The sequence below is a fragment of the Heterodontus francisci genome, chromosome 13, assembly GCF_036365525.1.
Source record: "Heterodontus francisci isolate sHetFra1 chromosome 13, sHetFra1.hap1, whole genome shotgun sequence".
Lineage (NCBI taxonomy): Eukaryota > Metazoa > Chordata > Chondrichthyes > Heterodontiformes > Heterodontidae > Heterodontus > Heterodontus francisci.
This window is the reverse complement of record NC_090383.1, coordinates 33,798,792-33,825,260: the sequence shown is the minus strand read 5'-3', so window position 1 is coordinate 33,825,260 and position 26,469 is coordinate 33,798,792. Positions and strand designations below refer to the sequence as shown.

At 44.5% G+C, this 26,469-nt stretch overlaps 1 protein-coding gene across 4 annotated transcripts in view; it reads right to left on the bottom strand.

Annotated features, from left to right (window-relative positions):
- The window catches only part of unc93a (unc-93 homolog A), a 220,418-nt gene that overhangs the window by 192,765 nt on the left and 1,184 nt on the right, over positions 1-26,469 (bottom strand). The gene's annotated exons all lie outside the window — the stretch shown is intronic.

Below are 26,469 nucleotides of genomic sequence, written 5' to 3'. Positions count from 1 at the left end.
ATATTCCTACCACATCCCCACCTGTCCCTATATTTCCCTACCACCTACCTATACTAGGGGCAATTTATAATGGCCAATTTACCTATCAACCTGCAAGTCTTTTTTTGGCTGTGGGAGGAAACCGGAGTACCCGGAGGAAACCCACGCAGACATAGGGAGAACTTGCAAACTCCACACAGGCAGTAGCCAGAATTGAACCCGGGTCGCTGGAGCTGCGAGGCTGCAGTGCTAACCACCACGCAAGTCTGCATGGATTTTAGAAAGGCCTTTGAGAAGGTAAAACATGGCAAACTGTTCAGAAAAGTAAAAGCCCATGGGATCCAAGGAAAAGTGGCAAGTTCGACCCAAAAATGGGGACTCAGTGGCAGGAAGCAAAGGGTGATGGTCGACAGGTGCTTTTATGAATGGAAGGCCATTTCCAGTGGAGTTCTACAGGGCTCAGTACAAGGTCCCTTCCTTTTTGCATGTCCCAAAATAAATGATCACTTGAGTTTGTGGGGTGGGGAATATAACCATGGGAAGGTTGAAAAATAGTCCGGGCGCGATAACGGGAACTGAAATTGGAACCTCTGTATAATAATAAAACATGTAGAAACATGTTGTTTTGACAATATAAATGTAGCTAGAGCAGAACTATCAGATCAAAATAACAAATTACATCAATGTAAATACAAGATATGCATCTCTCCTAAAGTTCCGAATCGCAAGTTTCATTAAAACATTACGTTTATTATACTGGAAAGTTACCTGGATACTTTGAAGTCCTCCAAAAGCGGTAAACAGCAACAGAAATCCGAAGCTGACAACAAGAATATTCCTTGTGCTTCTTTCAATTTTCTTCATGTTGACTGAAATCACTCAGTTCATTGACAATCAGTGAAGAACTGCCGACTACTTAAAGCGGCTATAAAAGTGAAAAAGTTGGACGGTTCCCTACAGTTAACTTTTCTCTGGGTCCACCTTGTTTTTTTAAATGTATATATGTCAGTGAGAAAGTTCGCGTTTAACTCAAAGTCTCCACTTGAAAACGTTTTTTTTTTCGGAATCAGATTTGATTTGATACAATAACAGTGGAAGTATTTTTATTGCCCCTGTATTAGAGGGGGTGGGTTGGTGGAGGTTTGAACTCATGGCAGCAGTTAGAAGCCTCGAGCCGGGGGTTAGAATCGTGCATTTGGATAACGCCGCGAAATGGGAGGCGCGCGGGAAAACAGGGCGAGAATGTGAAAGGAACCGGTCGCTGTCATGGGAGATATCTCGTTCGCTGTGACGTTCATGATGGGTCAGTAAGTTTGAACGTGTGGAACGGAGTTTTAACTTACTTTCAATTAAATTTAGATTAAACCGAAGTGAAGACTTGATGTCCATCATGACGGAGAACGGCTGGAAAGAAAAATAAATGGGCTAGTTTCAATAGAGTCCCTCAAGAAAGCATTCTCCACCAGGCCAGAGTGATAGCATCTCAGGTACAGTTTCTTAGGCAGAAGAAATAGACGAGGGTGGAGCTCAGGAAGAGGAAGGGTGCAGTCACGATGTTGGGGGTTTATTACAGGCCTCCCAACAGCCAGCGGGAGGTAGAGGAGCAGATATGTAGACAGATTTTGGAAAGATGTAAAGTTAACAGGGTTGTAGTGGTGGGTGATTTTAACTTCCCCAATATTGACTGGGACTCACTAAGTGCTAGGGGCTTGGATGGGGCAGAATTTGTGAGGAGCATCCAGGAGGGCTTCTTGAAACAGTATGTAGATAGTCCAACTAGGGATGGGGCCATTCTGGACCTGGTACTGGGGAATGAGCACGGCCAGGTGGTCGAAGTTTCAGTGGGGGAGCATTTCGGGAGCAGTGACCATAATTCCATAAGTTTTAAGGTACTTGTGGATAAGGATAAGAGTAGTCCTTGGGTGAAGGTGCTAAATTGGGGGAAGGCTAATTATAACAATATTAGGCGCAGTGGTTAGCACCACAGCCTCACAGCTCCAGCGACCCGGGTTCAATTCTGGGTACTGCCTGTGTGGAGTTTGCAAGTTCTCCGTGTCTGCGTGGGTTTCCTCCGGGTGCTCCGGTTTCCTCCCGCATGCCAAAAGACTTGCAGGTAGATAGGTAAATTGGCCATTGTAAATTGCCCCTAGTATAGGTAGGTGGTAGGGAAATATAGGGACAGGTGGAGATGTGGTAGGAATATGGAATTAGTGTAGGATTAGTATGAATGGGTGGTTGATGGTCGGCACAGACTCGGTGGGCCGAAGGGCCTGTTTCAGTGCTGTATCTCTAAACTAAACTAAAACTAAACTAAATTTAGATTGGGGGGGTTAAATCAACATCTGACATGTGGGAGTCTTTCAAACGTCAGCTGATTAGAATCCAGGACCAGCATGTTACAGTGAGGAAGAAAGACAAGTTTCGAGAAGCTTGGATAACGCGGGATATTGTGAGCCTAGTCAAAAAGAAAAAGGAAGCATTTGTAAGGGCTGGAAGGCCAGGAACAGAAGAAGCACTTGAGGAATATAAAGACAGTAGGAAGGAACTTAAGCAAGGAGTTAGGAGGGCTAAAAGGGGTCATGAAAAGTCATTGGCAAACAGGATTAAGGAAAATCCCAAGGCTTTTTATACATATATAAAGAGCAAGAGGGTAACCAGGGAAAGGGTTGGCCCACTCAAGGACAGAGATGGAAATCTATGCGTGGAGCCAGAGGAAATGGGTGAGGTGCTAAATGAGTACTTTGCATCAGTATTCACCAAGGAGAAGGACTTGGTGGATGATGAGCCTAGGGAAGGGAGTGCAGATAGTCTCAGTCATCTCATTATCAAAAAGGAGGAGGTGTTGGGTGTCTTGCAAAGCATTAAGGTAGATAAGTCCCCAGGGCCTGATGGGATCTACCCTAGAATACTGAGGGAGGCAAGGGAAGAAATTTCTGGGGCCTTGACAGAAATCTTTGCATCCTCATTGGCAACAGGTGAGGTCCCAGAGGACTGGAGAATAGCCAATGTTGTTCCTTTGTTTAAGAAGGGTGGTAAGGATAATCCAGGAAATTATAGGCTGGTGAGCCTTACATCAGTGATAGGGAAACTATTAGAGAGGATTCTTCGGGACAGGATTTACTCCCATTTGGAAACAAACGAACTTATTAGCGAGAGACAGCATGGTTTTGTGAAGGGAAGGTCGTGTCTTACTAATTTGATTGAATTTTTGTAGGGCCTTTGACAAGGTCCCGCATGGCAGACTGGTGCAAAAGGTGAAGTCACACAGGATCAGAGGTGAGCTGGCAAGATGGATACAGAACTGGCTCGGTCACAGAAGACAGACGGTAACAGTGGATGGGTGTTTTTCTGAATGGAGGGATGTGACTAGTGGTGTTCCGCAGGGATCAGTGCTGGGACCTTTGCTGTTTGTAGTATATATAAATGATTTGGAGGAAAATGTATCTGGTCTGATTAGTAAGTTTGCGGACGACACAAAGGTTGGTGGAGTTGCGGATAATGATGAGGATTGTCAGAGGATACAGCAGGGTATAGATCGGTTGGAGACTTGGGCGGAGAAATGGCAGATGGAGTTTAATCCGGACAAATGTGAGGTAATGCATTTTGGAAGGTCTAATGCAGGTGGGAGGTATACAGTAAATGGCAGAACCCTTAGGAGTATTGACAGGCAGAGAGATCTGGGCGTACAGGTCCACAGGTCACTGAAAGTGGCAACGCAGGTGGATAAGGTAGTCAAGAAGGCATACGGCATGCTTGCCTTCATCGGTCGGGGCATAGAGTATAAAAATTGGCAAGTCATGTTGCAGCTGTACAGAACCTTAGTAAGGCCACACTTAGAATATTGCGTGCAATTCTGGTCGCCACACTACCAGAAGGATGTGGAGGCTTTGGAGAGGGTGCAGAGGAGGTTTACCAGGATGTTGCCTGGTCTGGAGGGCATTAGCTATGGGGAGAGGTTGGAAGGACTTGGATTGTTTTCACTGGAACGACGGAGGTGGAGGGGCGACATGATAGAGGTTTACAAAGTTATGAGCGGCATGGACAGAGTGGATAGTCAGAAGTTTTTTCCCAGGGTGGAAGAGTCAGTTACTAGGGGACATAGGTTTAAGGTGCGAGGGGCAAAGTTTAGAGGGGATGTGCGAGGCAAGTTTTTTTACACAGAGGGTGGTGAGTGCCTGGAACTTGCTGTCAGGGGAGGTGGTGGAAGCAGATACGATAGCAACGTTTAAGAGACATCTTGACAAATATATGAATAGGAAGGGAATAGAGGGATATGGGCCCCGGAAGTGCAGAAGGTGTTAGTTTAGGCAGGCATCAAGATCGGCGCAGGCTTGGAGGGCCAATGGCCTGTTCCCTGTGCTGTACTGTTCTTTGTTCTTTTCAATGGTCAAAGTTGATCTGTAAGTCAACTCTTTACCTGCCCTTACTCCACATCCCTTGATATCCTTACCTAACCATAGAATCAGGCACTGAAAGAGGCCACTTGGCCCATCGTGTCTGTGCTGGCCAAAAAATGATCCATCTATTCTAATCCCACCTTCCAGCATTTGGTTCGTAGCCTGCAGATTATGACACTTGAGGTGCATATCCAGACTCCTTTTGAATGAGTTGAGGGTCTCTGCCTCAACTAACCTTTCAGGCAGTGAGTTCCAGACACCCACCACCCTCTGGGTGAAAAAGGTTTTCCTCATCTCCCCTCTAATTTTTCTACCAATCACTTTAAATCTATGCCCCCTTGTCACTGACCTCTCTGCTCAGGTGAATAGACCCTTCACCTCCACTCTGGCCAGGCCCCTCAAAATTTTGTACATTTCAAATCAGAGCTCCCCTCAGTCTTCTCTGTTCCAAGGAGAACAATCCCAGCCTATCCAATCTTTCCTCATAGCTGCATTTTTCCAGTCCAGGCAACATCCTCGCAAATCTCCTCTGTACCCTCGCTCATGCAATTGTATCCTTTCTGAAATGAGGTGGCCAGAACTGCACACAATACTTAAGTTGTGGCCTAACTAATGAGTTATACAGTTCCAGCATAACCTCCCTGCTCTTATATTCTACACCTTTGCTAATAAAGGAAAGGATTCCATATAAAAACAAGAAATGCTGGAAATACTCAGCTGGTCTGGCAGCATCTATGGACAGAGAAGCAGAGTTAATGTTTCATGTCAGTGACCCTTCATCAGAACTGATGAACGGTCACTGACCTGAAATGTTAACTCTGCTTCTCCCTCCACAGATGTTGCCAGACCTGCTGAGTATTTCCAGCATTTTTTGTTTTTATTTCAGATTTCCAGCATCTGCAGTATTTTCCATATGCTGCCTTAACCATCTTATCGACCTGTCCTGCTACCTTCAGGGATCTGTGGACATTCACTCCAAGGTCCCTCATTTCCTCTACACTTCTCAGTATTTTCCATTAATTGTGTATTCTTTTGCCTTGTTTGACCTCCCCAAATGCATCATTTCACACTTCTGCAGGTTGAATTCCATTTGCCACTTTTCTGCCCATCTGACCAGACCATCAATATCTTCCTGTAGCCTACAGCTACCTCCTCGCTATCTACCACACGGCCAATCTTTGTGTCGTCTGCAAACTTCTTGATCATGCCCCCTACATTTACATACAAATTGTTAATATATACCACAAAAAGCAGGGGACCCAGTACTGAGCCCTGTGGAACGCCACTGGAAACAGCCCTCCAATCGCTAAAACACCCATCAACAATTACTCTTTGTTACCTGCCAATTTACCTAATACAAATCTGTCAATCTCAGTCTGGAAAATTTCCATTGACCCAGCATCCACAGCCTTTTGGAGAAAGAATTTCACATCTGTCACCATATGTGGAAACCGTGCCTCCTGATCGCTGTCCTGAATGGCCAAGCTCTAATTTAAAGATTGCGCTTTGTTCTTCTGCATTACCCCACCATAGGAATTAGCTTGTTTCTATCTACTCTATTGAATTACCTTTTTAAAAACAAACACCCCTCAACCTTTAAACTCAAGAGAATACAAGCCAAGTTCGTGCAACTCCTTTAAACGTCGGTATCACTTTTGTAACGCTGTGCTGCCCATTTATTTTCGCTTAATGCCATCATGTTTGCTGAGTATGGTTGCTTATATGCACAAGTAGAGCTCTTGCCTTTTAGGGGTATGTACTGGTTTCATATTGTACCAACTACTGTACTTCTTTAAATACTTCCCCCCCTGTTCATTCATGGGTTTGCCCATGAATAGCTCAGCGCACTTTATGTTAAGAAGTAGCTAACTTTTAAACAAAGGTTCAGCAGTATAGGATGCATGGGGTGTACAGGTTGTCCACAAGCAGCTGCACTTGGAAGAAGATTCAAAGAAAAATGCAAAGGTATGTAATTGTGGTGATCATGTGTCATCTTGTCCTCCTACCTTTTAGTCATATCTCCTTATGTGGCTGGATGTAAGATTTTGTTTGATAATGCTTCTGTGAAGCACCTTGGGACACTTGACTTTAAAGGCACTAATAAATACAAGTTGTTGTTTTTATTGTTGTATGACAAACAATTGTCTAATGTTATGCATATGATTGCCAGTTATTTTACATTGCTGCAAATGTGTAGGTAAGATGGTTTCACAGGTCGGCGCAACATTGAGGGCCGAAGGGCCTGTACTGCGCTGTAATGTTCTAATTCTAAAAATGTCTAACCAAGGAGGATGCGAGTTTCAGTCATGTTTGCTTGAATAGTTTTGAAATAAGTTGTTCTGAAATTATCTGGTGTGTTGAAAGTCAATCTAATAAAAAGGCAACTTGAGAATTTGATCATCAGCTTGAAAACATTGTATTTGTAGGTTTTACTGTAAATATGTCTCTTCATAGAATCAAAGTCTTACAGCACAGTAGGAAGCCATTTGGCCCATCATTCCTGTGTCAGCTCTTTGAAAGTGCTATCCAATTAGTCCCTCTCCCCTTCTCTTTAGCCATAGCCTTGTAATTTTCTCCCATTCAAGTATTTATCCAATTCCATTTTGAAAGTTACTCTTGAATCTGCTTGCACAACCCTTTCCGGCAGTGGATTCCAGACCATAATAACTTGCTGTGTAAAAAGTCACCTCATCTCTGGCTCTTCTGCCAATTACCTTAAATTTCTTTCCTCTGGTTACAGATCCTACTGCCAGTAGAACAGTTATGACCAATTTAATTGGTCCAATTTCTGCATTTTTATTGGTAAAATTTCCAGAATGCTGATAGTTACAGAGTGCTGATTTTTGATCTTTTATAAACTCTTATTTTTATTTTTTTTTGGGATGTGGGCATCGCTGGCTAGGCCAGCATTTATTGCCCATCCCTAATTGCCCTCGAGAAGGTGGTGGTGTGCGGCCTTCAAGAACCGCTGCAGTCCATGTGGGGTAGATACACTACAGTGCTGTTAGGAAGGGAATTCCAGGATTTTGACCCAACAACAGTGAAGGAACGGCGATATAATTCCAAGTCAGGATAGTGTGTGGCTTGGAGGGGAATTTGCAGGTGGTGGTGTTCCTATGCATCTGCTGCCCTTGTCTTTCTCCGTGGTAGAGATCGCGAGTTTGGAAGGTGCTGTCTAAGGAGCCTTGGTGCGTTGCTGCAGTGCATCGTGTAATTGGTACACACTGCTGCCACTGTGTGTCGGTGGCAGAAGGAGTGTATGTTCGTAGATGGGATGCCAATCAAGTGGGCTGCTTTGTCCTGGATGGTGTCAAGCTTCTTGAGTGTTGTTGGAACTGCAGCCATCCAGGTAAGCGGAGAGTATTCCATCACACTTGTGACTTGTGTCTTGTAGACGGTGGACAGGCTTTGGGGAGTCAGGATTCCTAGACTCTGACCTTCTCTTGTAGCCACGGTACTCCAGTTCAGATTCTGGTCAATGGTAACCCCCAGGATGTTGATAGTGGGGGATTCAGCGATCATAATGCCGTTGAATGTCAAGGGGAGATTGTTGGATTCTCTCTTGTTGGAGATGGTCATTGCCTGGCATTTGTGTGGCACAAAATTTACTTTAAGCACTGTTATTTTCCAACTAACCAGAGAAATATTTACTTCATCTTCCAGAAATCCAGCATCAACTCCCTTCATTTTGTACAGAGTCTCTTTTTTCTTTTGGGCCTCCTTATCTCGAGAGACAATGGATACGCGCCTGGAGGTGGTCAGTGGTTTGTGAAGCAGCGCCTGGAGTGGCTATAAAGGCCACTCCTTTTGTACAGAGTGGTTTCTCTGGAATTGATTTATCCACCCTGCTCTGAACATTTTATGGATCTTCAAAATATTCTTTCCACCATTTGTGCCTTGCCTGTTCCTCCTCAATTATTTGACCATTTTGGTCTTTCACTGTGGCTATTTTAAGTTTGTAAGATTCACTTAGTTCTCTTACTTGTCCAAACAGCTCCTTATGCCTCCTAAATGATATGACCTTTGTCTTCTATATATGTACTTCAAATTTTCTACTGAATGCTTACATCTTATCAGTTAGTTGTCATGTGAAGGAAAGAAAATATTGATAACCTGGTTTTGCAAATCATTATTAGAGTGGCGCAGTGGTTAGCACCACAGCTCCAGCGACCCGGGTTCCGTTCTGGGTACTGCCTGTGCAGAGTTTGCAAGTTCTCCCTGTGACCGCATGGGTTTCCGGGTGCTCCGGTTTCCTCCCACAGCCAAAGACTTGCAGGTTGATGGGTAAATTGGCAATTATAAATTTGCCCCTAGTGTAGGTAGGTGGTAGGAGAATGGTGGGGATGTGGTAGGGAATATGGGATTAATGTAGGATTAGTGTATATATGGGTGGTTGTTGGTCGGCACTGACTCGGTGGGACGAAGGGCCTGTTTCAGTGCTGTATCTCTTTAAAAAAAAAAAATCACAAAAGTTACCACAGTGTAATATTTGATAAGAGCAAAATACTGCAGATGCTGGAACTCTGAAATGAGAACAGAAAATGCCAGAAATATTCCACAGATCTGGCAGCATCTGTGCAGAGAGATCCTGTTTCTCTCTACACAGATGCTGCCAGACCTGTGGACTATTTCTGGCACTGTAATATTTGTTAAGATGATACGCTGATTGTCAAAAATTCAGTCAACTGAATTTTTGACAAAGTTAACCAAACCCCAAAACTGGATTATAATCTTGAAACACAGTTAAATGACTAATGAAAAACTAACCATCACAAGGCTCACAGCTTGCTACTAGCCTGGCTCTCATAGAAATCAAAGAGGCCCAGACCTTATCTAAAAATTAAGTTATACAATCTTTCTTAAGAATCAAAGGAAATAAAGGGGGATGAACTCACTTACAATTGAGGTAACACCCCCATATGTAAAAAAAAAAGTTATAAAACTTTAAAAAAAAAAATAGTATAAATACTGGAACCTCAGATTAGGTTTTTAGATTCCCTTAGGTTCACTGGAGCAGATCTTGTTGGCTATCAGAGCAATGTGAGCATGATCCTCCCCTTAATTAGGAGAGAATTATCGTGCTATCTATAGCCTCCTACTATCCAGGGATTTAAGGTACATGCTACTTTAATAATTGATAGATATCCTACATATAGTTCTAAGAATATTCTACTGTAACAATATTTAGATTGAAAAATTGGATTCTCTACTAGAAATAAGATCATGTTTTTTACTTTTCCTAAGTATTGTTAATGTTGCGATTGATAGCTGTAGATTGCATATTGGTTCTTTAATACATTTCTAAATAGTTTAGAACTTATATTATTTTACATAGTCCTCTGTATCACCAATTCATAAAGCATATCTCCATACACTCTTTGGTGAAGAGGTGCATTACTGAGGAGAGACCGTGGGACCCTTACAATATATGGGACATGATAATCTGGCTGGAACATGCTGAAAAGAGCTATCTGGAAGATTGTAATGTTCTTTGGTTTGTTCCTTTCCTTTGGGGAGAGTTAGATCAGCCCTTTAGACTCATTCAAGTGTCTTTAGGATTTGGCTACTGTCATGAAAACACTACATCCCAAATGGTAAATATTAATTTAATTGGTTGGAACCTTGCCTGAGACTTCTACTGGAAATTCTTACACAACTTTTTTTTTAAATGTACATTGGCAGCCAAGATGGCCACTGAAATTTACATTTGAAACACCAAATACCAGAGTGGAGACAACACAACTGACTCAACCTAGCCAGAACAATGGGGTGCTCTCTGATTAAATTACCTGAAGTGGCCTTATCAGTGCGGCCGTCAAGGGCCATCGACACCCATTGATTTTGAAAGAGCCAACCCCTACCAAGTGTGACTGGACAGCTTGAGGGGTAAAGCCTTGAATATCAGAGAAGCTTCCGGAAGGACCTCATTATAACCACAAAGAGGTTTGGTAATGTCATGTGACTGCTTGTGCTGCTCTGGGGAGACTGTAAACTTTTGTCAGACAGGAGAACAGTAACTGAAAGCCATCAAGGAGGCAGCTCTCTCTCTCTCTCCAGTCAGACCACCACAGCCAACAACCAGAGGACAAGGATCGAACCACCTTTTCTGCCTTCAGGAACCCTGAGAAGCAAGCCTGCAACCATGCACATCACCCAGCGAGGACTTCAAAACTACAATTTCAACTGAGAACTCTGGGATTGATATACCGTATTTAAATTCCATTTATTCTGCACTCTACTCCAACCACCAAAACTATTTATCCCTCCGTAATCTATTTATGTGTGTGTGACTCTCATGTGAATGTGTGCATGAATGTGTAGCGTATTTTTAGTAATTTTAATCGGTTTAAAGTGTTAAGAATAATATTCTTACATCTTTCTTGTTTAAACTCAAGAAAACCTGTCTGATTGGTTCTTTGGCAATTATAGTAGAGGAACAGGAGCAAGCGCTCACTGAGGTGATAAGTTCAATCACTGTGTTGAAAGAAGATAAACCCTGTTGCGGTCAAACCAGAGAAGAGGCAAAAGGGGGAGCCTGAGACTCCTTCTTCACCTGGCCGTAACAGAAATTTGAGGGCTCTAGTCCGTGATTGTAACCCACAGACAAACGAGAAATTAGAAGTGGGAAACCAAATTGATCCCTATCAAAAAAAATCTTCAATACAGATTTTCTTGTGGTTTTGCTGCTAGAATACCAACATGTCCACATCCAAGGCCAGTACCTTCCCAAGCCAGGGTGAAGTAACTTGGAATAAGTTAAAGGCTCTATCTATGGAAGAGTTGAGGAATGTAGCTGGGCACTTTGGGATTACTTTCCATACAAAAGCTAAGAAATCCACAATCCTAAGACTTGTGGCCAACCATTTTGCACTCGAACCTGAAGATTCAGAGACAAGGTTGGAGTCAGATTCAGACAGGGTAATGTTAGCGAAATACAATTATAACAGAGGAAATATGCATTGTAAGACAGGGAAAGAGAGAGAAGAGAAGGAAAAAGAGAGAGCAGAGAGGAAAAGAGAAAATTTCCACAAGGAGTGGGAGGAAAGGGAGCTGAGGTGGCTTGAATTAACTAGGGGGCGACATGGGAACCCCAGTAAAAGCATGGCCAGTTTGGAAGCTACCCTTAACTCAGGGATGTGCGCTGAGCTTTTAAAGTTCTCCCAGTTGATTCTAAAGTTCAATGAGGGAGATGTGGAAGTATATTTTGTCACGTTTGAAAAGTTTGCAAGACAGTTTAACTGGTCAGCCGAGAGCTGGACCCTACTGCTACAAAGCAAGCTTAACAGGAAAAGCCCATGAGGTTTATTCCCTGTTGCCAGATGAAGGTTCATCAGAATATGAATTTACTAAAAATGCTGTCTTCGGGGCATATGAACTGGTACCAGACGCATACCGCCAGAAATTCCGAACCCTCCAGAAGCAGCCCCATCAAACTTAGCTCGAGTTTGAAAGAAGTAAGCAGCTGGCTTTTAACCAGTGGTTAAGGGCTCTTAAATTACAGCCCACATATGAAAATCTCAGAGGTGATTCTTCAAGGAATTTAAAAACTCTCTTCCCCTTTTGATAAAAACCCATGTAAGGAACAGAAGGTTCAAAGGGCCAGGCAGGCTGCACTGCTGGTTGATGAATTTGTTCTCATATATGAGTCTGTACCCCAAGGGAAACCCTTCCCTAGTCACCCCCACAACCCCGAAAAGGATAAAAGGCGGAATGGTGATAGGAGCCCAAACAGTCCTGGGTGAAAGAGGAAGGCTGGACACACAGAGGGCCCTCCTCAACCAAAAAAGATAGTACTGAGAGCAGAAGTGAGACCCAGAGTCCTAACAATGCAGGTCATCTCCAAGCTGACTGCTGGAAACTACAGGGAAAGCCTGTAGAATTAATCAGGGCACACCCGACCATTGCAGGAGAAGGGACCCTGATGGAAAGCACAGCAGCACAGGCTGTGGCTTTAACTGCAACAGCAGTAAGACCCAGGTAACATACTGCTGTGGGTGTAGGAAAATTTAACAAGATCCCTGAAGGCTATCATGATTTTTGTATCCAGAGGGAGAGTAACCCCAGACCCCTCGAGTGGGGCAAGCAAGCCCATCATCATACTCGGGGATACAGGGGCCACCAGATACCTTCTGCTGGGAAAAGGCATGACTTTTCCCCGAGCGAGTACAGTGAATACGAGAATGGCAGTGAATGGTATCTGAGGGCGGTGTACGCCCATATCTTTATATCAGGTGCACTTGGAGTGCGACCTAGTTTCGGGACCAGTGACTGTGGAAATTGTCCCTAGTTTGCCTGTGGACAGGGTTGACCTGCTCCTAGGTAATGATCTGGTAGGGACGAAGGTGGTAGCTTCCCCAATAGTGGTAGAGACACCGAAGGAGGTCAGAGAGACAGGGCAGCTGCAGGAGACAGTCCCCTGCATGTTCCCTGATTGTGTGGTAACTCGGGCCATGGCTAAACCAGCTCCCTCAGAGGCTCAGAGGAGTGGTGCTGCAGACAGATGACCATGCTGTCTGGTTGTCTGAAACCTTCTTTGAGGAGTTAGAGAGCGCAGAGAATGGGTTGAACCAATCTCCCCTAATAGAAGCTCAACAAGCTGACCCAGTATTAAGAAGTTAGCAGAGGACTGGCAGACAGTTAGGGAGGAAGGGGATGAAAAGGACAGTGAAGACAGGTTAAAAGGAGAATTCCCAAATGGAACCCCTACTGTCTAGTCAGCCAACCCTGAAGTGTTGGAAAAATTAGACCCCACACCCTCCTACGTAAATGCTGGCCCAAGAAGCACCTTACCAAAGCTGCTAACAGCAGTTACAGAAACCTGCAGGGACAAGGAAAGTCCCCAAAAAAGGCATCCCAACAGTAAAGGCAATGCTTCAGCTAGTCGATCTGCTGCAGGGGAGTGCAGTGGAAGCTGGACAGAAGACTGTGAGCAGGAATGTCCCAGAGAACATGGGGGAGATTAGAAAAGAGACCCTCCCCACAGTAAAGAGAAAAGGGAAACAAAAATGCCCTAAAGTGAGCAGCACTTGTGTGACTCACCAGAACACTGAGGTCAGGATGGATCTATCCACTGCAGAATCCAACGATCAGGGCTCAAGCCCAAAACTAATCAAATCTCACAACTTCACTTCAGACTCCAGCAAGAACAAGAGTCCAGAGGAAATCTCAGACACCTCACAGGGGCTTAAATCCAATTTAAATCCAATACCATCATGGGGAGAGAAATTATCAAGGTATTGGAACCTGAAGGGTTGGAACCACATGTTAGAAACAGCAGCTGAAGGGCTAACACTTGTGCATACAGAAGAACTTGCCCTGGACAATCATGGAAATTTGCAGACACCAAGCTTCCCCAACAACCACATAGTTATTGAGATGCCCATCCCCAAATGGATACTAAAGAAACTTTAAACCCATTGACAACACATAACCTTCTCAGACAAACTTCAAGGGAAAAAGGGGCAATTAAATCAGCCTGGCTGCTGCAGAGAAAAAAAAAAAAGACAAGCTGCAACAATTGTAAGATTCCAGAGTGAATGAAAAATGAATGTGTGTTTTCCTTTATTTTCTTTTCAACTCCTGTAATGAAATGCTCCCATTTCATTCTGCATGGTACAAAGGTGCCATGAAAACTCTACATGCCAAATGGGAAATATTACTTTCATCGGTTGGAACCTTGCCTGAGACTTTTATTGGAAATTATTATAAATGACTTTTTTTTTTTAAAGTACACTGGCAGCCAAGATAGCCACTGCAATTTACATTTAAAACACCAGAAGACCAGACTGGAGACAACACGACTGACTCAACCTAACCAGAACAATGGGGTGCTCTTTGATTAAATTACCTGAAATGGCCTTATCAGTACGGTCGTCAAGGGCCATCGACACCCATTGACTTTGAAAGAGCCAACCAAAGAACACAAGAAATAGGAGCAGAAGTAGACCATTTGGCACATCGAGCCTGCTCCAACATTCAATATGATCATGACTGATCTTGGGCTTCAGTTCCACTTTCCTGCCCGCTCCCCATATCTCTTGATTCCTTGTGAGACCAAAAATCTATCTATCTATCCAAGCCTTAAATGTATTCAATGATGGAGCATCCACAACCCTATGCGGTAGAGAATTCCAAAGATTCACAACCCTTTGAGTGAAGTAATTTCCCCCTACCAAGTGTGACTGGGCAGCTCGAGGAGTAAAGCCTTGAATACAGAAGCTTCTGAAAGGACCTCATTAAAACCACAAACAGATTTGGTAATGTCATGGGACTGCTTGTGCAGCTCTGGGGAGACTGTGAGCTTTTGTCAGACAGGAGAACAGTAATTGAAAGCCATCAAGGAGGCATCTCTCTCTCTCTCTCTCTCTCTCTCTTCAGTCAGACTACCACACCCAACAACCAGGGGACAAGGATTGAACCCCCTCTGCCTTCAGGAGTCCTGAGAAGCAAGCTGCAACCGTGCAAGTGGCCCAGCGAGGACTTCAGAACTACCATTTCAACTGAGAACTCTGGGACTGATATACCGTATTTAAATTCCATTTATTCTGCACTCCACGCCAACCACCAAAATTGTTTATCCCTCTGTAATCTATTTGTGTATGTCTGACTCTTGTGTGAATGTGTAGCATACTTTTAGTAATTTTAACTTGTTTAGAATGTTCAGAATAATAAACTTACATCTTTCTTGTTTAAACTCAAGAAAACCTGTCTGATTGGTTCTTTGGCAATTATAATAGAGGGACAAAGCAAGCGCTGACTGAGGTGGTAAGTTCAATCACTGTTTTTTTAAAAAAAAAAGGATAAACCCTGTTGCAGTCAAAAGGGGGAGCCTGAAACCCCTTCCTCACCTGGCCGTAGCACTACCTTAACCTTTAAGTTGAGAGTGAACATCTGAGAGGTATGCCTGATCCGGGATAGCCCCAAACAAGCTAGGATTATAATCCATTACAGTTTGGTGCCCTGGAGCTAAACCCTCTTATCAGAAGTTGCCTTTATGGTTTTAAAATGCGGCAAGCTTTTTCACTCAGAGGCTCATGTCCATTTAGTAGTATAGAAATGAACTTTATTTTTAACCTTTTAAGAAAATGAACGCTTTAAATATTTTCATCCCTCAAAGGAAAATAACACTTTTAACCTTATAACTCCTCATTATGGCCAGATTCCTGCACAGTTGAAAATCTGTTTTGCATGTTGCTAGCTTCCCCTACCCCTTCACTCCATTGCATTCCTACTGCTTTGCGCTCCCTGATTCTCATCACTACTTTACTGTAGCCTCCTTAAAATGTTCAACCACTGTAGCTGCTGTAACTCACCTTACCCTTAACCCTCCATCAGCTTCCCATTGGTAGATGCCAAAAAGGCAACCTCTGTTTAAAAAAGATACCTATAGCAACATATTAATAGCAGTAAGCCATTTAGCCCTTCAAACCTGTTCTGCCAGTCTATAAAATCATAGCTGATTTGTACCTCAACTCCATTTAGCTATCTTTTATCCATATCTCTTCATAACAGTACCTAATAAAAAATTATCAGTCTCAGTCTTGAAACTTGCAGTTGACTCAGCAATCATTGCATTTTGGGGAAAAGAGTTTCAGATTTCGACTACACTTTCTGTGAAAAAGTGATTTCTGATTTGACTCTCAAATGGCCTAGATCTAAATTTAATGGTGTACTAAGTTCATAAATACTGCTAAACATTCACGCCCCACAAGTATCAGACATGACTATCTCCAAAAAGAGCAAATCTAACCAACTCCCCTTGACATTCAACAGCATTACTATCGTTGAATCCCACACCATCAACACGCCGGGAGTCACCATTGACCAGAAACCTAACCAGACCAGCCACATAAATACTGTGGCTACAAGAACCAGGAACCAACTTTATGCTCTTTTAAAATGCTCCCAGTCCTTTTACTATCTCAGTAAACGTGCAGTAACTTATTTAAAGAGCTTTAATATCGGTTTCCCAGGTCACATGGGTTGAAAAGGGGAAATGGGCACCAGCATTTGAAAATGGACCAGTTGGGACCAAAGGAACGAACATCATGAGGCAGGAGGAGGGAGTGGGAAGGGGAAAAAGACCACCGACATTTCAAGTGAGGAGTGGCCAGGTCTGGAGTGTTGAGAGGAGGTAGAGGGGAGCAGCAAGTGCCAGGTAAGGTTGGGGGTGAATGTGGGGGGCGGGGGTGGAAAGAGGGAAAAGACAGTGAAGTGCATGATAGGATGAGAGCAGAAAGACATGGTGGGAGCTTGTGTTGTGTCAGAGACCTTACTTCTCACATTTCTCAAATGGGTGGCTACAGGAGAACCTACCTTGGAGATGCAATTTGGAAGCAGGGAAGCCTAAGGTCTGGAGACAGTCATGTGGGGAGAATACACTAACCAGTGTCTTAACGAATAGCAGCTTTATTTGCATGCCAGAATATAATCCTGGCAGAAGTGGACCCCACTGTTTTTCAAGTACTGGTTTCCCTGCATTGATTGAAAACACCACTGTGATCAGTGTGCACTGAATGAAAGTGATCACCCACCAATTTCCTGATCCTCTCACACTGGAATTTGCTTGGTGTAAATTTGTCCTAAAGAAGTTAACATGCCAAGCATAATTTTCTTCTATATGTTAATCACAAGGAATACTATCTCACCAAAATGCAGGCAATATACAAGCACATTTTCTAAATCACTGCCAACTCAACTTTGACAGAAAGCAATCATATCAAAAGTAGATGTTTCTCTATCAGTGTTGTTTGTGTCCGTCATGATGTTACCTCCCTGTTACTCAACTACCTGGTATTGCCTCCCTGTCTTTTCTTGCCCAGTTTGCCACTTGAACTTCCTCCTTAATAACAGCAATACTGGAATTTATATAATTCCTTTCATGTTGAAATCATTGAAAATATTTGATACAATTTTAACCTCTTGCATTTTACCCTCCCATCTGCGTAGTGTAAATTCTCACAGCTTCTTGTCCTTTGTCACTGAAAGTTAGAGATTATTATTTGGGGCACATCTATCCTGACTTACTCTACATTATGAAATGGATCTATTCATTCCCTTTTATGTTTTTCTAAGAATACCTGGCTTTAGAATGCAGCTGAGGTTAAGGTACTTTCCTTCAAGTAGAATTGCTTGTTACTCTTCCCCTCTCAGTTGGGAGTAAGAACAAATAAAAATTGATAATAGCATGGGAACTCAAGGGCAGACCAGGTGGGAAAGTGGAATTGGAGCAAACCATTCAATGAGGAAAGTAAAATCATATTTTCTGTATCAATCAGAGAATTCTCTCATAGGGCCAGATGTTGTTTTGAAGACGGCAGTGCTGTCGTCAGGACTGGAAGCGAGTGTGCCTTACGTCAAGGCCAGGGGCGATGATGAGTGGGAGCCAACCAATTACGTGGTCAGCAGCGGGGGTAGAGGCAGAGATACCGTCATTTGATGCCATGGCAGGTACTGGTGCCATTTTTAAAGGGCTGCTAGACCTGCATTCAATGTTGCTGTCTGCAGTGATAGAATTTGCAGAGTGCTGAAAGGCTGCAGAATAATTCCGGACTGTAGACCCCGGGTGGCCCCACACTTCAGGTGCTCTTACAAGCTGCCAGTGAAAGGCAGGAGATTCTCTTCCCGAGTAACGGGAGGAGGAGAGTTGGGAGCCTGACCAAGCAAGCCTGGCTGCAGATTGCGGAGGGGGTCAGCAGTCATGGGGTCACACCAAGGACCTGGATTCAATGTCACAAGCAATTCAATGACCTCGTCTAGACAGCAAAAGTGAGCGCCTCTTAAACTCTTCAGCTCTTGGGTCCTGCATCTCTCAAAGGAGAAGGGTGCATTGGATGGAGAGGAGGTGCCCACCCAGACGTGGGCAAAGGGTTAGGTGAAACGGACAAATGGCCTGAAGCATGGTGAAATGGCCCTGGAAGGAGACTATTTGTTTTTAGAGACTCTCACAAGGTTTGTGGAAAGGGGCTGGATGCAGGAGGCATCTATGTGCCCCCATCTGTAACCGATGGACAAACACCAGCATACATCTTGGAATTGTTCTCACTAGGGGACCAACAGCTTCCATCCCTCTGTCTACAAGAGAAGATTGCACACAATTACAGATAGCAGTCCATGACTAGCAGTGGACTGCCGATTCTCCATGTCCTGAGCCTGATGGAGGAGGCAGCCATGGAACTGGCTGGACTGGAGGATGGGAGGAGCATTGCAGATGGAGTGACGGGCTCACCTTCCAAAGACGGTGAGTAAGGTCATCATGGGGCACATGAATGTATCTGCAGCAATGGAGCTATGCTGTTTATCAGGGACCTTCAAAGTAGGAGTGTGTGCTATAGCGGGAGGGGAGGCCGCTGACCCTTCAATGCTTCTATTCTCCCATGCAGATCATAGACAGCATCCACAATGAGTCTCCGAGATTGTGGGAGAGCCTGTGAGGGGAGGACGGAGCCTCAGAGGGTCCATTGTCACCTCATACTCCTGGACCGTCCACCAGCGCAGGTACTCATAAGTTAGTAGGTATATGCTCGCAGGTAGATTTGAGCACATCACAAATGCACCCGAGCAGCTGACAGAGGCTGTGCCACCCTAGGCTTCTAACAGTCAGAGAACTGTGGAAGGCCAGGCCCGTGCTGAGCTCCAGGCTCACGACATGCCTTTGGTGTCATCAGCATGCTGCAGCGAGATGTTAGGCAACATATGGTGGACTATGCATGCCCAAACCTGGATGAGGGAGGAGTCCATCCAGGTCCTGAGTGCTGCACTGTCTCTGACTGGTGCACGAGTGAGTGGCATCCTCCATTGAGAGATCGCCGGTGCGCCTGGAGAGCCACACCCAGCAGAATACTCAGACCAGCATACCCTTGTCTTGACCATGAGCTGAAAGTAGCAGTGGCAAGGCGAGAGGGGGACAGGGCACCTGGAGTCACCACTAGGTCCTCTACCCTCTCAGGTCAGCAGGGAGGCACAAGTTTGCCTGGCAAGGGAAGAGGAGTAGTTGCCCATGGCTGCTGACATCTCCTCTCAGGGCACTCCTGGTGCAGCCAGCAGTTCCTCTGCCCCTCTGCCAGTGATGCCAGGACTTCTATCATCCCTGATGACAGAGGGTGCTACTGCTTCTGAGCAGGAGGACCCAACATGCCAGGGCCCACCGGGCCTAAGGCAACCAGAGGACGATTACCAAGGTCATTCCTAGCTAAGGGGCAGCGAGGTCAGCAGCCTACCACCACTTCAGCTGACACTACAGGGGAACACCCCATAGGAGTGCATATCAAAGAATGAAGAAGAGCATCTAGAAGCACAGAGTACTCACAGGTGCAAGTGTATTGTACATGGAAAGGGTAGCGTTGGCTATCACCGTCAATAAAGAATTTTTTTCCAAAAAAGAAAATCTTCCTATTCCGTATGGTCTTTGTCGTTTCATATCAACCCTGCCACTGCGAAGAGGCTGGAGGCGAGGCATCATGTTGTGTGGGGTCCATTCTGGAGCCTTGCCTGCTCAGCGCTATGCAACTGATCAATGAGCGAGTGCTTCTTGAAGGAAAGAAGGCAACAACAGGGCTGCATAATGGTAAGTCTTTATTGGTCAACACAACTGGCAGTAATGATCACAGGAAGCGTATCTGCACTGAGTGTGAAGAAAGGAGTTTGGTAAGTGAGTGAATTTTAAGGGTTCATCTCTCTAGATTAGATTTTGTTTTGTTTACATCTAGCAATTAATTGAAATTCCTGTTTTAGTTAAGAGGTAAGTTAGGTTTCTTGCAGTTTTAAACAGGAGTATACTAACATTCAGAGTAGCTGTAGCTAGTTAATTAGGTAGCTAGCTCAAACTGGTTTCTGAGTTTTAGCAGAGCTCTAGCAGAGCTGACACAGCATTGTTTTCAGAGTATAAATTGAGGGGACTCTCAGTGCTTCTTGTCTGCACTGAGTGCTGCTGGAGGGCACAGAGTGTGAAGAAGGGAGTTTGGTAAGGAGGGGAACTATAAATTAAGAAAATAAATTTGAGTGCACAGAGTGTAAAGTGGGAGTTTGGTGCATGAGGGAGTGGCTTCTTTCTTTCTCCTTTTTTCAGCCTCCAGTAGCTGCCTCTCTCTTCAGTACAGGGGAAGAAGCTGATTGGTGAGTAACTGGTAAGTTATTTTACTTCTCATTGTAATAAAAAGTTTTTAAAGTTACCTTATGGCAGGTCAGCCTGGCTAAGTGAAATGTACATCCTGCGGTATGTGGGAAATCATGAACGCACACGTGTCCTAGGCGAACACATTTGCAGGAAGTGTCACCGGCTGCAGAAGCTTGAGCTCTGGGTTTCAGAACTCAAGTGGCGGCTGGAGTCACTGTTGTGCATCCACGAGGCAGAGGACTACGTGGATAGCACGTTTAGGGAGGTGGTCACACTGCAGGTTAGGAGCATGCAGGCAGAGAGGGAATAGGTGACTGCCAGGCAGTCTAAGAGAACCAGGCAGGCAATGCAGAAGTCCCCTGAGTCTATCTTGCTTGCTGATTGCTCTCACCAGTATCCAAAATGGAAAACCAATGGTTCCTCGGGGAAGTGCAGCCAGAGCAAAGCCTGTGGCACCACGGGTGGCTCAGCTGCACAAGAGGGGAGGAAGAAAAGTGGAAGAGCAAAAGTGATAGGGGATCCGATAGTCAGGAGATCTGATAGTCAGGCAATCAGACAGGCGTTTCTGCGGCAGTAAATGTGACTTTGGGATGGTGCGTTTCCTCCCTGGTGCCAGGGTCAAGGATGTCATGGAGCAGCTGCAGGACACCCCTCTGGGGGAGGGTGAACAGCCAGAGGTTGTGATCCATCTTGGTACCAATGATGAGGTCCTGAAGGCACATTTTAGGGAGTTAGGAAGGAAATTGAAAAGCAGGACCTCCAAAGCAGTAATCTCAGGATTACTCCCAGTGCCATGTGCTCGTGAGCATAACAATAGGAGGATTGATCGATTGAACACGTGGCTGAAGAATTGGTGAAGGAGATTGCATCAGATTTCTGAGGCATTGGGACCGGTTCTGGGGCAGGTGGGACCTGTACAAGATGGATGGGCTAAACCTTAACAGAACCAGAACTAACATCCTTGCTGGGAGATTTGCTAGTGTTGTTGGGGAGGGTTTATACTGGCTTGGCAGGGGGATGGGAACCTGAGGGATTGCTCAAATTGGAAGGAAATAAAACTGGTAGCAGGAGGTAGAAAAGTAGCAAGCGACATTAAAAGGCAGGCAAAACAAAGGCGAGCATCACCTAGGCTTAGAATGCAGAATGTCAAGATGACAAGGTTAAAGGCACTCTACCTGAATGCACGCAGCATTTTCAACAAGATTTTCAACAAGACTTAAAGGCCCAAATAGAAGTAAATGGGTACGATCTAATTGTCATTACAGAAACGTGGCTACAGGGAGACCAAGACTGGGAATTGAAAAAACTTTTTCACACAGCGAATGGTTAAGGTCTGGAATGTGCTGTCTGAGAACGTGGTGGAGGCAGGTTCAACTAAGCATTCAAAAGGGAATTAGAGGGTTATATGAAAAGGAAGAATGTGCAGGGTTACAGGGAGAAGGCAAGGGAATGAAACTGAGGGAGTTGCTCTTTCAGAGAGCCAGTGCGGACACGATGGGCCGAATGGCCTCCTTCTGCACTGTAATGATTCTGTGATTCTGAATATTCATGGATATTCAACATTTAGGAAGGACATGCAAAAAGGAAAAGGAGGTGGCGTTGTGCTAAGGGATGGGATCAGTACATTAGTAAGGGAGGATCTTCGATCGTAAGAACAAAATATGGAATCTATTTGGGTGGAGCTAAGAAACAGCAAGGGGCAGCAAACATTGGTAGAAGTTGTTTATAGGCCACCAAACAGTAGAGGTAGTGTGGGGCATGGTATTAATCAGGTGATTAGAGAAGCATGTAGCATGGGTAATACAGTAATAATGGATGATTTCAATCTGCATTTAGACTGGGTAAACCTATTGAGCACTAATGCTGTGGAGGACAAGTTTCTGGAGTGTGTTAGGGACGGTCTTCTAGAACAGTATATTGAGGAACCGACTAAAGAACAGGCTATTTTAGATCTAATATTAAGTAATGAGAAAGGGCTATTTAATAATCTTGTTGTAAAAGATCTTTTGGGATGAGTGACCATAATATGATAGAATTTTACATTATGTTTGAAAGTGAGGTATTTCAATCTGAAGCCAGGGTGTTAAATTTGAACAAAGGAAATTATGAAGGGATGAGGGGCAAATTGGCTGAGGTGGATTGGGAAGGTATGACAGTGCATAGGCAATGGATAGTCTTTAAAGAAATATTACTTAGTTTACAGCAACTATACATTCCTTCAAGGCACAAAAGCCCCAAAAATAAAGGCAGTCAACCGTGGTTAACAAAGGAAGTTAAGGATTGTATAAGACTAAAAGAAAAGGCCTATAAAGTTGCCAGAAATAGTAGTAAACCTGAGGATTGGGAGGATTTTAGAATACAGCAAAGGAGAACCAAGAAACTGATAAAGGGAGAATAGAATATGAATGTAAGCTGACAAAAAATATAAAAACGGACTGTAAAAGCTTCTGTAGGTACGTAAAAAGGAAATGTTTTGCTAAGACAAAATGTGTATCCATTACAGGCAGAGTCAGGAGAATTTATAATGGGGAATAGAGAAATGGCAGAGAAGTTAAATGATTACTGTCTTCACTGAGGAAGATACTGGAAATCTCCCAGAATTAGAGATCCAAGGGATTAGGCGGAATGAGGAATTGAAGGAAATTAGTATTAGTAAGAAGTTTGTATTGGAGAAATTAATGGAGCTGAAAGCTGCTAAGTCCCCAGGACCTGATATTCTACATCCCAGAGTGTTGAAAGAGGTAGCTATGGAGACAGTGGATGCACTGGTGATCATCTTCCAAAATGCTATAGATTCTGGAGCGGTTCCTGCAGATTGGAAGGTCAACAAATGTGACCCCACTATTTAAAAAGGGAGGGAGAAAACAGAGAATTACAGACCTGTTAACCTTGCATCAGTCATTGGGAAAATGCTAGAATCTATTCTAAAGGAAGTGATAAATGGACACTTGGATAATAATGATCTGATTGGGCATAGTAAACATGGATTTATGAATGGAAAGTCATGTATGACAACCCTGTTGGAGTTTTTTGAGGATGGTTACTAACAGACTTAATAAAGGTGGGCATGGTATACTTGGATTTTCAGAAGTATTTTGATAAAGTCCCCCACAGGAGGCGAGTTAGCAAAATTAAAGCACATGGGTTAGGAGATAATATACTGGCATGGATTAAGGGTTGGTTAACAGGCAGAAAACAGAGTAGGAATAAACGGGTCATTCTCGCATTGGCAGGCTATGACTAGTGGGGTACCGCAGGGATCAGTGTTTGAGCCCCAGCTGTTCACAATATATATCAATGATTTGGATGTGGGGACCATATGTAGTATTTCCAATTTTGTGGATGACACAGAACTAGGTGGGAATATGTGTTGTGAGGAAGATGCAAAGTGGCTTCAAGAGGATTTGGACAGACTTAGGTGAATGGGCAAGAACATGGCAGATGGAATATAATGTGGAAAAATGTTATCCATTTTGGTAGCAGGAACAGATGTGCAGAGTAGTTCTTAAATGGTAAGAGATTAGAAAGTGTAGATGTACAAAGGAACCTGGGTGTCCTTGTCAATAAGTCACTGAAAGCTAACATGCAGGTGCAGCAAGGAATGAAGAAGGCTAATGGTATGTTAGCCTATATCGCAAGAGGATTTGAGTACAGGAGTAGTGTAGTCTTGCTTCAATTGTAGAACCTTGATTAGACCACACCTGGAGTACTGTGTGCAGTTTTGGTCCCCTTATCTTAGGAAGGATATTATTGCCATAGAGGGAGTGCAACAAAAGTTCACCAGACTTGTTTCTGGGATGGCGGGACTGTCTTATGAAGAGAGATTGAGGAAACTGGGCCTGTATTCTCTGGAGTTTTGAAGAATGAGAGGTGATCTCATGGAAACCTACAAAATACTTAAAGGGATAGACAGTGTAGATGCAGGTAAGATGTTTCCCCTGGTTGGAGAGTCTAGAACCAGGGCACACAATTTCAAAATAAGGGGGGAGCCATTTAGGACAGAGATGAGGAGAAATTTCTTTACTCAGAGGGTTGTGAACCTTCGGAATTCTCTACTCCAAAGGACTGTGGAAGCTCAGTCATTCAGTATGTTTAAAACAGAGATTGACAGATTTCTAAATGCAAATGACATAAGGGGATATGGGGATAGTATGAGAAAAAGTCATTGAAGTGGATGATCTGCCATGATCGTATCAAATGGCAAAGCAAGCTCAATGGGCTGAATGGCCTACTCCTGCTTCTAATGTTCCTATGTCCTATGTTTCCTATGAACGTATAAGGGCATCGCACGCCTCCCTTGTAAGTATCTCATGGCATCTCTCCTGTTGTCCCTGAGGTCCTTCATCTGGCGATGCTTGGCTAGCTTCCACCTCCACATTCTCATCATCTGAGGAGGCATCGCACTCCTTTCATTCCTCATTGTTCAACGCCTCCCCCCCCCCCCCCACTTTATTGCAACAAGTTGTGCCGTGCACAGCTGCTCACTATAATAAGTGAGATTCTCACTGGAGCATACTGAAGGGATCCACCGAACTAATCTAGGTACCTGAATCTCATCTTCAACAAACCAACTGCCTGCTCTATGGTCATTAACATTGTCCCGTATCTCCTCTCAATCTGTACATGGGTTCCTCATATGTGTCAGTAGCCATGTCCTCCATGGGTAGATCTTGTCTCCAAGGATCCATCGCTGAAGTTGCGTGAGTTGCCAGAAAATTTCTGGCACCTGGGACTGCCTCAAAATGTAGGCATTGTGACAACTTCCCAGGAAGCATGCACAGATCTACAGGATCCATTTATTGGTGGTTACAGACCAGTTGTACATTGAGGGAGTAGAAACCCTTCCTGTTCATGAAGGCCGTTGGCTGCTGTTCAGGAGCCTTGATGGCCACATGCGTGCAGTTGATGACACCCAGGATCTGGGAGAATCCAGCAATGGCACCGAACTGAATGGCCCTCTTAGCCTGAGAGTAGGGATCCATGTGGAAGCATAATTAGTCACCAGCCCTCCAGAGAAGGACATTGGTAACCTCCTTGATGCACCGCTGGGTTGTGGGCTGTGAGATCCCACACATTTCCCCAGTGGATGCTTGGCATGATCCAGAGACATAGAAGTTCAGTACCACTGGCATTGGATTTCCACCAAATCCCCTGGTTCACAGCTCATCCTGCATCATCGCGCATAGGTCAGTGACGGAGTCTTCATTGGCAATGCCTCTTGGACATCTGCAAATAATTTAGCCTCATTTGTTATTCCCTCTCTGGAGGGTACCTCCTTTTGTGTGGGGGAGCCACCTGTCTTTCCCCTCTGTGTCCTTCTCCACCATCTGGAGGCAGATGCTGACCCTCCTGTGGCCTCACAGGTCGTTGAGGTGTCACTGCAGGTATCTGAACCTCCCTGTTACTTTATTGCTCCTCCTCTTCAACTGGGTCCCTGAAGCCTGGATGAATAAGGCCCATGATAGGTGTCCCCTCCCTAAGTACGACCTTCCCCGCCAGCAGCTCCACTCCTTCTCCCCACTTGTCATCTTTGAGGAGGAGGCACTTGCCTGTTTCCCCCCCCCCCCCCTTTAGAATGACACCCCACAGTTCTTGTATCTTTGCCACCACTCCTCAGACAATGCCCTGCCTTTTCCACCCTGCCTAGCAGTCAATGCTCTCTCCCGATGGCGCCCCCTTGCAGCCAGCAATGAGCTCTCGCCTCCAAGTCGCCTCGTTCAACCAGGCGAGGCTCTGAAACCCTGTGAGTCCCTGTTTGCTGTTTAAAAAAAAATTAAACCACGAATAAAATTGCTGCCAATATGCCTGTTAAGTATCTGAATTGCCTGTCCACTGTGTTGATCTCTAATCTCCTCCACATTTGCCGCAATGGACGAAATCAGGATGGGAGGTCACGGCGTCGGTCTTCTTGTCCGATGTCTCACGTCCCGATTTTATGAATCCAGCCCTCCATTCCCGTCCCCAAGGACCGCACAAAAT